The following is a 12,954-nucleotide window of genomic DNA, read 5'->3' on the forward strand; positions in this document are numbered from 1 at the left end:
CTGCGTCGTAGAGCATTGTTCGTGCCTCGCCGGACGCAGTCCGCGAATTATGGCTGTGAGTTAATCGTTCCACGTGTCACGTAGCACTGATAATCTTCGATGTCTATTTTTTTCTCTTTTCGACCAGGTCTCTTTTGCATACATAACAAAGCCAGCAGAAATGTACGATTACTTATGGACTAGTCGACGCGCCAGACACTTCTCGCATTTGTCAAACGTTTGTTTGATAATATTAGAACGACCGTAACGCGACCGGCCAGTTTTTTTTTTATTTTACCGAATACTACAAATATTTTGCAGAGCGCACTGTATCGGTAATTGAGCCGTTTATTTTGAAAGTGGCATAAGTCACTTTACCGTAATGAAAAGCGGTGATTTTTTAATGTTTATACGAAATTATTTATACCGAGAAAAATATCAGTATCCTGAGATAACAAATACAAGTAAATCTTCTCGAAAGTTAGCATCCATATTTTTAAACGTTGTTAAAACGCAAACCCTTTAGTATATCGACTTAAAAACAAAGTGACTTATGCCACTTTCAAAATAAACGGCTCAATTGACGTGTCACTGTCTCGAGATCTGTTTGCTTAGAAATATTGTTTTCGAAGGGAAACAATCGTGTGGAAACGTTCGAACGTGTTCGAACGAGAAATTGGTGATCTTATATCGAAGAAACCGATTTTATATCGAAGATTTTATATTGCACGCTGCACGGTGAGTGCTACGAAGCAGTTCGTCCGTCCCATCGTTTCGTTCCACGCGAATAATGCGAGGAGACCGTTGTGCAAATACGTTTCCCGTTATCTTCGATTAATTATTCAGTGAAAGAAATTGTTTGACTCTTACTGCGTCGACGTATCGCGATGTTATCAATCCGTCCCAATGACGGGTGACCAATTTTTGCATTTACAATTATTCAGATCGCGAAGATACATTTACGTGTCATTTATTCTCAATGTCTTTTGGAAGAATATTTTTCCTTTAATTTTGATAGCACTACCGCTGCTTGCAATTTAAACAAATTCAAATGTCCCTCGTTTCCTCGCTGTTTCGTTCGAGCTTGCAACGAAAATTTTTATGTTTCATATCGTGTTGAGAAACTATATAAAAATATATTTCACGCGTGTCGAAGGTTTCATTGAAATCGGTTGACGCGTATAGTCGAAGCTACAGCCAGCTCTTAGCCACGTACAAATTACATGTACATACATACTTGGTTCCCGTCGAAACTCGCGGGGAAATGCTATTTTCGCGAAATTGAAATTTTAACTGCTCGTAACAACATCGAACCGATTTCGATGAAATTTTCAGCGCGTGCATACGTTACCGGGATGCGCCAAATGCATTCTTGAAATTTTCATTACCGGCACGGATGTAAAAGTGCAGAACGGACTTGTTCCTTTACACGTCTCTTATTCCGGGTAATAGGAAAATTAAAAAAAGAAAGAACCAGTATTTTAGTCGTGGAACTGTCTCTCGAACATTTCCAAAAAAAAGAAAATTCAAGTCACTCAGACCAAATTCAAAAAAGTTACACCGTTTCAAAAGTTGTACTTTCGTTGCTTACTTTTATCACTCGCGGCAAACGTTGCAATAACACTCGCTCAAAATCCGAATAAACGTCCCGTTGTTGCTCTCATAAATCAATATAAAACAGCTGTTTCGGCGCTAGAACTACCAAAGCAGCCAAAACGACTGGTCTCCGATTTCATCTTCCGCAATTCCTGACGTTACAAAAACGTTTCTAAATGAAACCAATGCACAAACATCTTCACTTAGGCTTGCATTACCCTCGAAATAGCGCGAAGTTCGAATAAATCCCGTCATCGTTTCAAAACAATGCACAAATTAGCCACGTCTCGGGCTCTGTAGTTCGAGCGCCGAGCAGCAACAATAAAACAGTGCTCCGCAAATCTATTATAAATTCGGCAGAACGAGTATCGAACGTGTCAGCAACAGCTACAAACACACTAAACGCACAACGAACGAACGAGCGAGCGAGCGAAAGAGAGAGAGAGAGAGAGAGAGGGCACATGAAATTCGACCAAAATCGATGCAGAATCCCCGGAGACATCGGGACGACCATATTTATCCTCGCATTCCCGCGAGCTCCGCGCGAACCACCGCCTCGTCTCCGACCTAATCGCGGCGCAGAAATTCCTGTTGATCATCGAAACGCCTCCGAAACCGTTCAGCAATCCCGCGGCGAGAACCCGCGGCGGTGTTCCGCCGCGGAAACGAAAAGACGGCTCGCGAAGTCGCGGCGGGATCGCGTCGCGACCACGAATGCCCTTAACCAGAATGAGAAAGTGTGTCGGCACGGAGTGCCGGGACGTCGCGAGGCGGCAGCGAGTGCTTCGAACTGCTCGTTATCTGTCCGTGGAAGTCGTCGTGCCGTCGGTAAACCGCGCGGCAGCGTCGGCGTTTTTTAATGATCCGCCGAACGGCGGAACGGTCTCGGCCGAAAGCGAGAAGTGTCTGGCGCGGTCGGCGTCGTTATCGGAGCAAGAGCTGTAATTTTCGCACTCACGTGAACCGGTGTGGCTCGTTCCGTCGCAGCTAATTAGACGGGGACGGGAGCATCGGGCCTGGCGAACGCACTGGCGGGCTTCGGGAAAGGGCAGACGGGCTCTGCGAGTGGTGCGGCACACAGTTCACACTGACACAGTCACAGGCTCGCGAGATAGACGGAGAACGTGAGAGAGAAATATAGAGAGAAAAATAGAGATAGAAAGAGAGTAAGAGAGAGAGAGAGAGAGAGAAAGTATGAGAGAAAGATGAGGCGGGAGACAGCTCACACGCGAATCGGAGCGGGTCGGAGGGAAGCGAAAGAAAGCATCGAAGGGAAAACGAAGGTGGCTGGCGGCCGCGGGTATCGAGCGGGACCCGTGCAACGGTGCATGGTCTCACTTCCGGCTGGCGGGCATCACTTCCGGGATGATTTTCGACTCCCCTGTTTCGCGGATCGGCGCGCGGAGAAAGCCGAGCGGAGAGGAATCGTGCGACGCGTGCATCAGCCGGCACTGTACACGACTGACTAGCTAGACTCTGCTCGCGAGCAGACCCCGCTGCTCTGCGAGAGTTGATAAAGAGAGAGAGAGAGAGAGAGAGAGAGAGAGAGAGAGAGAGAGAGCGGGAAAGAGAGAGGGAGAGAGGGGGGAAGGGAGATCGACGAATGAACGGGCAGCCGATTTCACGGCAGAACGCCGTGACCGACGCGAAGCGCCAACGGCCGCCACAGGATGAATGAAACGAGCCCGTCGCGAGCACACGTCCTTCGGGGCGCGTGCGTTTTCGCGCGATTCGTCGCGTCGGCCACCGGCGAGGACCAGCCAGCACCGCGGACACGATCGACGAGACCAACGAGGACCACCAGCCCGCCGAGCCAGCCACGGCAACTACCCGCGCTGCGGCGCTGCGGGCTCGCACGGGTCGCGGCCACGAACCGCTCCGATCGGCCACGGAAACGCACGAGGCCTAATGCGAGTACCTCTGACGAACTAGCAGCGAACGCGGGTCCCTTCAACCCTTGGCCACGAGGGGTGCCCGCCTGCTGCCGCCGCAGCCATCGACTGGCCTGCTCGGTGCACGATTTTACAATGTCACTTGTCATCGTTGTTTCTTCTGTTGCTGCATGACTGCAATAATTTTTTTCTGACTCTAAAGGGCAACGTTGAACGTCGTGGAAGAGGATAACTCGTTGCTTCGTTTCATTTGGTAAACATTAATTCGTAAAGATACACTCGAGGCGTCGGGAGTAGCTTCGCCGCTTGGCCCGTTTATGCTTGGGAATTTTTTGCCGGCCCAGCTAAGCGTGACAATCTCATGCAAGTCTACGATACTATTTATAGATGATCGAGACAGGTTCATGAATTTTTGTAGGCTCGCATCGTTGAAACTCGGGGAATGCCGAGCTACGACAGTGACGGCAATGATCGACCGGGCTGTCACCGGCACACGATTTTAAGGATTCTCAACGTGCCGTCGTTGTTTCGGGAGCTAAATGGCTGCAATAATTTTTTCCTCGCTCCGAAGAGAAGTGGCAAACGCTGTGCGAAAGGGCAATTCGTTAGCCGGTTCCATTTGGTCGAGATGAATTCGCAAAGGTACACTTTGGTTTCCGATCGGTTCGCGTGGGTGTTTTCGCATTTTCGTCTGGATCTACCTGCAAATTGTTTTCTAACAATTTAGAAAACACAGCGTTACGAAACGACGCGGGTTTATTTATAGCCTCGGCCGTATTCATGAATTTTTGTAGACCGGTAACGTCGGAACTCTGCTAATTATTCACCCATACATGTCGCTTGAAAAATATTCTGCTGGAGTGACACGACACAAAGTGCGCCTCACACTTTGGAACTTTTTTTTTCTAGGTAACCCAAGCGAAAGAAAATTTCGAAACTATGGGAACTATGTTCACGCATGCTTAAGCGGTGTTCACGAATTTTTTGGCATCGACATCGTTGGAACTCTGGTAATTATGGGCAATTTTCAGCGAGAAATTAAGATATCGGGATACGATAAATTCTCCCCAATTGACGCTCAGATTGCGCACAAAAATGAACAATTTGAGGAGACGAGATACGATTAGTCGAGCCTTGGGTCTCGTTTTTATAGTTACCGATTGTCAACAAGTATAAAAACGAGTCGAAATAATCGTATCTCTTCTCCCGAAATTGTCCATTTCTGTGCAGAATCTGAGCGTCAATTAGGGAGAATTTATTGTGCTTGCAACGTCTTCGACGTGTGGACTATCGTTTATGGTTCACGGCGTTCGTCTTCATTCAACGGGGACGACATCAATGCGTAATGAAAGACACGTGAGTGTAATGCCTCAAGGCATTCCTTGCGATCCAATAATTGGCATCACACATTTATCGTCGGCTACACTGCCGTTACGTCAACAGAAGTATATCATTGGCGACGAAGTAACAGTAGGTCGCGTACGCAGTTAGGAAACGATGCTGGAAGAAATAATACACAGAGAAATATGCGACATAAAACGTTCCATTGCAACGTAAAGGTCAATTTTTAATTACGGACGTCGTTCGAGTATCGATCTCAAGTACTGAGATTTCGACGTGGTCAGCGAATTTTCGAAATTTTCTCCTAAAACGCAATGCCGCGGTGTGTTTTCGAATATTATGTCTACCGTGTAGCACACTGAACGACACTTAAAATTCGAAGACAAAAGGTCTCATAAACATGACCAGTGCAGCTATTTCGAAAGACAGCGAAGAAACCGTGTGTTTTTATCGCTACTGGTTTGCATATCTTTCCATACAAATCGAGCGAGGCGACGCTAAGACATTTAAATACGTATAAACAAACTGTGCAACAGCAGATATTAGGAGTCTCTACAAGGTGTCTCGTTTGAAACGTTTCGAACGTTTCTTGTATTTCTCGTAGGACGAAAATATGTAAAGAAATACCACTTACTCCGTTATACGAAAAAATATTTGGAGTACTACCGGTGGTCGGATTTAAATGAAACTAACGTCATTCGATTCAGAAGGTTTTGTATCATCAGGAAAAAAATATACAGGAACAGAAAATCAATTCTCTGAACCTGAAAATAATTAACAAAATTCGGTGAATCACACACCTCACCTCGCGTTTCGCTAATTTCAAAAAAATATTTGGAGTACTTTTTGTGGTTCAATTGAAACGAAACCAACGTCACTCTATTAAGCAGACATTGTAGCATCAGGAAAAAATTATACAATGGTTAAACCAGAGCCGGGGCCGCTCGTTTTATATACACTACCCGGTGCATTGTCTTCGGACCCGGCTTATGAATACTGATTATTCGCAGGCTCGGTGCGACGGACATAATTAAATTATGCTCGTTACAGCGAACGCCATGATCAATCGATCTTTCAGTAAAACGTTCGCCGACGAAAGGAACACGGTCGTGAATTGGTTCGCGACGGCGACGACGACGTGGCAAGGAAATTTATATTAAAGGAGATAACAATGGCGTCCGGAGACACAATGCGACAATCTCCAGCCCCATTCAGTTAGAGTCCGCGCGCCTCGCGGGAGTACCAGCAGGAAAAAGCCCGTCGGGTAAGTAGATTTCAATTCCCGGCCGATACTTTTTCAGCCCGCTGACGAAACTTCCGCCCTCGCCCCGGGTGCTCTTCTTCCGCGGAAAGAAACGAACGCTACCCACGAATCGGAACCGAGCGTATCCGGATATTCCCGCGATTTTTTCCCTCATTACGAGAGAGATTTCCTTCGGCCATTCTCTTGTCCATCAACGCCGCAATATGGCGTCATTGGGAAAACTTCGCGGCAAATGTTTCACGCAAATGGAATGCGGCTTATCTTTCGCCGATATTCGGCGCGGCTGAACTTTGGAATTTTTTCCAAACAAACTGAATGAGATAAAATTATGAAACTTCGCAGTCGCATTTACACGCGATTAAGCTATGCTCGCGAATTTTTGTAGGTCGATATTTCTCAAACTTTCATAGTTATGCACCGAGGAATACCAGCTTCGAAATATTCTGTAGAAATTGCGCGACACGGACCTGGCTCTACCTCGGAATTTTTTTCGGTCGAACCGAATAAGTTAAAATTATAAAAATTTACAAACTCATTTACACGTAGCCGAGCTATGCTCACGAATTTTTATAGGTCGATACCTTGCAAAGTTTCGCAGCAATGCACCGAGGAATACGAGCTTCGATATATTCTTTCACACACAGATCCGGCTCCACTTTGAAAATTTTTGCGAAAGAACTGGCAATGATAAAATTATGAAACTATACGAGCTGATCTGCTCGCAGTCGAGCTACACCTACGAATTTTTGCAGAACGCTAGCATGAAAGTTCCGGTGATTACGGAGCAAGGACCATCCGGCCTTAAAAACGGGTCTCGGCGAAGCACCCTCGCAGGAAGCTCCTCAATTTCCTTCCTCGAAAACTCGAATCAGAATTCGCCCAGGCGATTTAACTGGCGAATTACAATTCCTGATATCGTGGGAAACGATTAAGCTGTTACGTTGACGAAGATTGATCGTGGAAATTTCTATCTGATCTCTTCTGTGCTGCACGTCCGACCGACTATAATGGAAAATCGTTGTTCTTGTTCGGGTAATTGAAACGCTGCCGTTGAAGTCTGCGGCACAGAGTTGCGGAAATATTCTTCGGGAGTTTCGAGAAAGGATCTGCAAAATGGTCGCCGGAAAAATGATGGCAGGAAGAAAATGCCGGCAAGAAAGTAGCCGCGTGCTGAATCCCGAAGAGAAGTGGATTAATTCCGGCACCGATTCGCAGCGGAGTACGTGAATCAAGAGGAAAAACGTCTGCCGCGTAATTCTACTTAATGGCAATCGGAACCGCGACGGTTCTAGCCTGTGGCGACGCAATTAAAATTCATTTTAACGATAATGCATTCACATTCAGACCGGGCCGGGCTAAGTTTGCCCATCTGCTTTCGTGTAACTGCCGCGGCACTCTCCGCCGCCGGATAAAAGACCGAAAATTTCTCGGGCTATCTAATGCATAAATTACTGTACTATCTACCGGGAACAGGTTCCCGAAACCCCGGTAACCAAATATGAAGGACGCGTGCCACCAGACGCCATCGCAAACCACGGCGCGCTGAAGCTTTGCCACATTTTTTAAATTTAAATGCAACCCCGGCGTCGATCCCTCAGGCCACGACACAATGCAGCAGCCCGTTCGTATGCATAAAGCGTCAAAAGTATTATACACCATTATAATTTCAAATTTTTATTTCAACTTCTATTGAAAACCTACTAAAATTTCACCCTCGATTAAAAGTCTATTATAACGCAAATTTATAATGCGAATTCGTTACGGTGCAATCAAATTTCTATTAAAAATCTATCAGAACTTCTATCTAAGCTTCTATTAAAAATCTGTTATAACATTTCTGCTAAGAATCTATTATGATTGAAATTGATAATAAAAATTCACCGATTTAAGATCAATCGATTTAAATTTCTATTGGAAAAATTCTTTGTAATTTCTTCACCCTTAATTCTAATTTTAGCCCTGTTTGAAAAGGATGGATGACAATTTTTAAAAAATGTCCCGGACTTTCGGAGCTGCAACAATAAATTAGTTTCCGTTGTTGTGAGACAGTGGAGAGCAGTATTGGATTGACACCGTCTGCCGCGTGTGCGTAATGCAATTAATACGTCGCAGACGTTTAATCCTATTGAGCTGTAACTCAAGTCCTCGACAGGCTCGGTGACATAAATTCTCCGCTGACAATATTTGCATCTGTGGCAACAAGTTCAATATTCGCGCCTTCGTTCGCTTCAGCTAGATGCAATTAGCAAGTGACGTTGTTTAAGTATCTGCCATACTCTAGGTTCTGCGAGTGGCAGAATCGAAACATTTTCACTTAATGGTTTCACTCGTGACCGTAGCTGAATCGTACTTAAAACAGACCTAACGCGTGGTCAGTGATCCACTGGTGACTAAATTTAACTTAGTCACGACTTAACCCACGGTCAGTGACCTGTTGATGATCAAATATCAAAGTAATCATGACTTGACCCACGGTCAGTGACCCATTCATGACTCAAGTTCAATTTAACTACGATCTAAGACATGGCAAGTGACCAATTGAAACCTAATTTACGGTCACTGATCCACAGATGACTTAACTGTAACGCTAAACGTACCGAGATCTATAAGGGATTGAATTTATTTAAATATCTCACAATTTGTGTGTCTGTATAAAGAAATATGTTCATCAATTTGCAATACAAATATCTTTATGTTCTCAATAATTATAAAATGATAAATGTGAAACTGGTCACCTGACCCACAGCAGTGCATTAATTAAAGCAAGACCTAACTAGCGGTCAGTGACCGACCGATGACCAACTTCAGACGTAAAACTCAGTGCAAACATCTTTATAATCCCAATAATTATAAAATAAAAAATTTGATACCAGTCACCTGACCCACAGCGGCACGTTAATTAAAGCAAGACCTAACTCGCGGTCAGTGACCGACCGATGACCAAATTCAGACCTAACCAAACTCCAGCTCGCGATCACTGACCCACTGACAAACCTGCCACGTGGTCGGACGTAGCTCAAAATTAGCTGAGACAATTTCCAAGCTAGAACCATGGGCTCGAATCATGTAGCCATCGACGGTTTACTATCCCGTCTGCAATTCCAGCTCCGTGATATCACCAGCGGCGTTCGAGGGTCACGCATGCTGCAACGGTATCATCCACGGCCGCCAATGGGCCGCACATGATTCTGAATAACTCATCCGCACTCGGTTACAGTCGCCACGTGATTACCAGTGCACCGGCAGCGCCATAAACCCGTTTATGCGTCGAGATCAACAGCGATGAATGGGGTTCGCCAATAATCATGCCAGTGATCGCTTGCAGGTCACACGGTCCGTATCGCGGCTCCGTGTGTACGTGCGTCGCTATAAAAATCAAATTGCTTCAAGGACTGCTGACACGATGAAGAATGAGGCTACGATAAATTTTCTGCAAGAATTAAACCACCGGCAGCAACGCGAGTCGTCCGCAACGAGACTTTCGGAATTTTTTACTCGATGCCTATAAAACATTTTTCTACTTTCCACAGAGTTTTATTGGTATTTTGATGGACATCATAATTTTTGATATGCTTTGATATACGAGGGTCCGCAGACTAGTTATTGTATACGAAGAGACGTTGCCATAGAAAATCATTTTCCTCGCATAACTTTTACATTATACATACAAAGTTGCATATATGTATATTGCATCGTATGTTAGATATTGTATAATACAAGTTTACGTTTACTTATTATACTAAAACTGTATTCCATATATCTATTAGGCTTGATAACAATAGACACTAAAATTGTTATCGAATGAATAAATACTAAAATTTGTATCAAACGAATAAACACTACGATTTTTATCAAACAAATAAATACTAAAACTTTTATCAAACGAATAAATATCAAAATTTTTATCAAATGAATAAATACTAAGATTTTTATCAAATAAATAAATATTGAAACTTTTATCAATTAAACAAATGATGCAGTATTTCAGGGTTTACGGGCTCGATCGATTCGGAGCTCGGCGTATTTGTTCAGAAAATCCGTCTCTGCAGCTGATCGGAAAATTTCGTTTAAACAATTCGAAAAAAAACTGAGAAAATATCGGAGCATGGGAAACGAGCGTCAGAAATTCTCGGCCAGGTTTTCACGCGTTAAATCATCGCGTTCTGCGAGTTTCTCCGCGACAGAATCGGTTCCTGGACCGGAATTCGAGGGTCCGCCGCCTGCGTTCGAGAGACGCATCCTCGGCCGACGATGATCCGGCACGGCGAACCGCGTAATTATTATCGCGGCGTGAGAATAATTATTTTCGGAATTCGCGGCAGCCGCGCGCGAGATATCTGGGAAAGTCTCGCGCTTCCCCGGGGCCGGACGGTGCAACATTTAATTGCATAACGCGTTAGTTACGGCCGCGAGACGTAATTCATACCCCGCTGTCTGCGCTGTTGTAACTCGCAGCGTTAATTAAACGCTTCTGACTGGCCGCGACGCGCGCGCGGGAATGTTTGCAAACGCAATTTCGGTCGCTTTTAACGAACCGTCGGAATTATTTAACGCGGCTTCGAGGCTCTCAGAAATTCGTGTTGTTAGCGCCCGCGATGCTCGCCGGGCTGCTTTATTTCGGCGGAGCAGCTTCGCCGCTTTCGGAATGCACTCGGGCGGTGCTCGATCGAATTCAATGGGGGAAAAGCGGCGCGCACAGCCAACCGATTCGAATCGCCGATTAATCGTTCCGTGGCTCGACGCGATAGGATACTTTCTGGCCAGCCTCGACGCCTTATCATTGCCGGAATTATAAGGGGGGAGGGGGTGTTAGCAAAGTTAGCAAAGTTAGCTCGGAGAAGTTCGGCGAAAGATGTAAAGCGTTTTCTTCGGTAAAAGAATAGCGGAACAAATTCAAATCGCAGTCGAATACCTTCTCTATATTAATTTCAAAAAGCATCCTATCTGAAAATAACTTGAAAGCAGTTTTAAAACGAACGAAGTAATTAACTCTCTCATTGCCACGTATGCGGGGTAAAGTGGTCTCGATGTGGGGCAATGAGAGCCTGGAACAAAAATAGGATTTAAAATTCGAGATTAAACGGATCAATTAATTACATCGAATTGTTTAACACGGTTATAGTTTGTCAATGAGAACAGCACTTTGCAACACTTTTAAGTAATCATATTTAATTATATTTTTTGGCGTTGAGAAATTTTGGTTAAGAAATGCTCCATTTTTTGGTTAATTTCCAGTTAGTTTCAGGCTAGTCTTATGTTAGTTTTAAGTTAAGTCACTGTACATTTCGTTCACGCGCGCGCATTTATCCATTAAAATCATTCTTCGGACATTCCAAATCAATATCAACAAAGATATTCATATTCGCAGAAATCGCGAGCATTGATATATAACTTTAAATCGCAGAAATTTTAATTTTATTAATTAACGTTCATACAATAAAAATAGTAACAAGTTGCTACCGCTTAGAACGAACGATTTCTCGTTGATCGATCGTTCGGCGATCGTCGAATAATTGCCGGGAATTTCGCGATTCGCCGGAAGAGACTGTCGCGGTATTTCGAATGTAAATGAGCGTCGAACCGTTGATTACGATTTGAAATTATAATCCGGCGAGAGAAAAAGATCGGCCCGTAACTTCGTCCGCGGTTCGCGGATATATCCGGCAAAACTGCGGGGCCGCGCAGAATTACACGTTACAATCGCGACCGATTACACATCGCGGCGTTACAACGAAACGCGATCCCGGCGGTGTTGCCGATTTCCCTGGCAATTATCTTTCCATCGATTAGCCTGCCCTGCGCGCCGGTTTACATATTTCGATTTAATTAGCCGAACCAGTGCGTTACAACCGGAGAGGACGGATTTCCACCGCCATGGAAATTACAGCGGATAGCTTCGATTCGGAGCACCCTCGAACACGGCGGAATTATTCTACGCGATTTTAATTGCGAGCTGGCCGATTACGTTGCCATTCGTCAGCCGTTCGAACCTGCGAGATCGTTAGAAATATTTCAAGCAAATCGTTCTTTTATTTCTACTGTTTTTGCGAATGCTTGCTTCTTCATTATAACAGGAACGTGTGTGTTACTTCGAGAATTTTTTTAGACGCGAATATGCAACGGATTTTTGCAAAAATATGCATGCGTGCTTCCTCAATCTTTATTTAAACAGGGAAGAATAATTTTTGCCTAGAAATTGCAAAATTAGGTGGGAAAAGAATTTGTTGTGGCAAGACTTTGCATTGCCTTAGTATTAGCAACTTTAGGAATTTTTATAAACGTAACTACTGGAGGGATTTTTGTGAAAAAAATATATTTCTGTTCCTCGATCTTTATTTAGTTAGAAAAAATATATATTGTCTAGAAATTTCAAAATTATATAGGAAAAAAATTTGTTTGTTTCAGTACCTTGCACTAGGGGGGGGGGGCTCAGCATTAGCAGCTTTAGGAATTTTTTAATATGTTACTGCCCGTGGGATTTTTATGAAATAATACAAGCACGTTCATGAACCTTTGTTTAAACAAGAAAAAATGTTCAACCAGAAATTGTAGAATTGGATAAAACATTTTTCTAATGTAGCCTCGGACTCCTTAAGCGTCAGACCTTAAGTCCAACTTTAAAAATTGCTCGAAATGCAACAATCGGAGCTGCGTTTCCAAAAAAAATTCGAACGTGTTCCTCGTGCTTGAATTGAACAGGAAAAAAAAAATTTCGTCGGAAACTTAATCGCGAGACCGTGGAAAAAAGTTCTTAGAACTTCTCAAGGTAGACGTCTTCGTGAAAACGATTTGGTATCGTTCCAAAACCATTCGGCTCTGTTGACTTATAGCCTGCCATTTATTTCGACTACGGTCAATCTGTTTAAAGACCGGGAACCGTGT

At 44.3% G+C, this 12,954-nt stretch overlaps 1 protein-coding gene and 1 long non-coding RNA gene across 6 annotated transcripts in view; one reads left to right on the forward strand and one right to left on the reverse strand.

Annotated features, from left to right (window-relative positions):
* The window catches only part of dnc (phosphodiesterase dunce), a 540,449-nt gene that overhangs the window by 304,239 nt on the left and 223,256 nt on the right, over window positions 1-12,954 (reverse strand). Inside the window, exon 1 of one of the 5 annotated variants that reach the window (XM_076521361.1) lies at window positions 2,534-2,675. The exons of the other annotated variants lie outside the window; for them this stretch is intronic. The gene's annotated coding sequence lies outside the window, so the exon portion shown is untranslated. Of the gene's footprint in view, window positions 1-2,533; window positions 2,676-12,954 lie in introns of those variants that run through there. 5 annotated transcript variants of the gene reach the window in all.
* On the forward strand, window positions 307-7,967 carry LOC117221057 (uncharacterized). The gene is made up of 6 exons (XR_013033247.1): window positions 307-717; window positions 1,936-3,720; window positions 3,886-4,109; window positions 4,377-4,477; window positions 5,887-6,072; window positions 6,825-7,967. It is a non-coding gene; the product is annotated as an uncharacterized LOC117221057 (long non-coding RNA).

This window comes from Megalopta genalis, chromosome 5, assembly GCF_051020955.1.
Source record: "Megalopta genalis isolate 19385.01 chromosome 5, iyMegGena1_principal, whole genome shotgun sequence".
In the NCBI taxonomy this organism is placed as follows: Eukaryota; Metazoa; Arthropoda; class Insecta; order Hymenoptera; family Halictidae; genus Megalopta; species Megalopta genalis.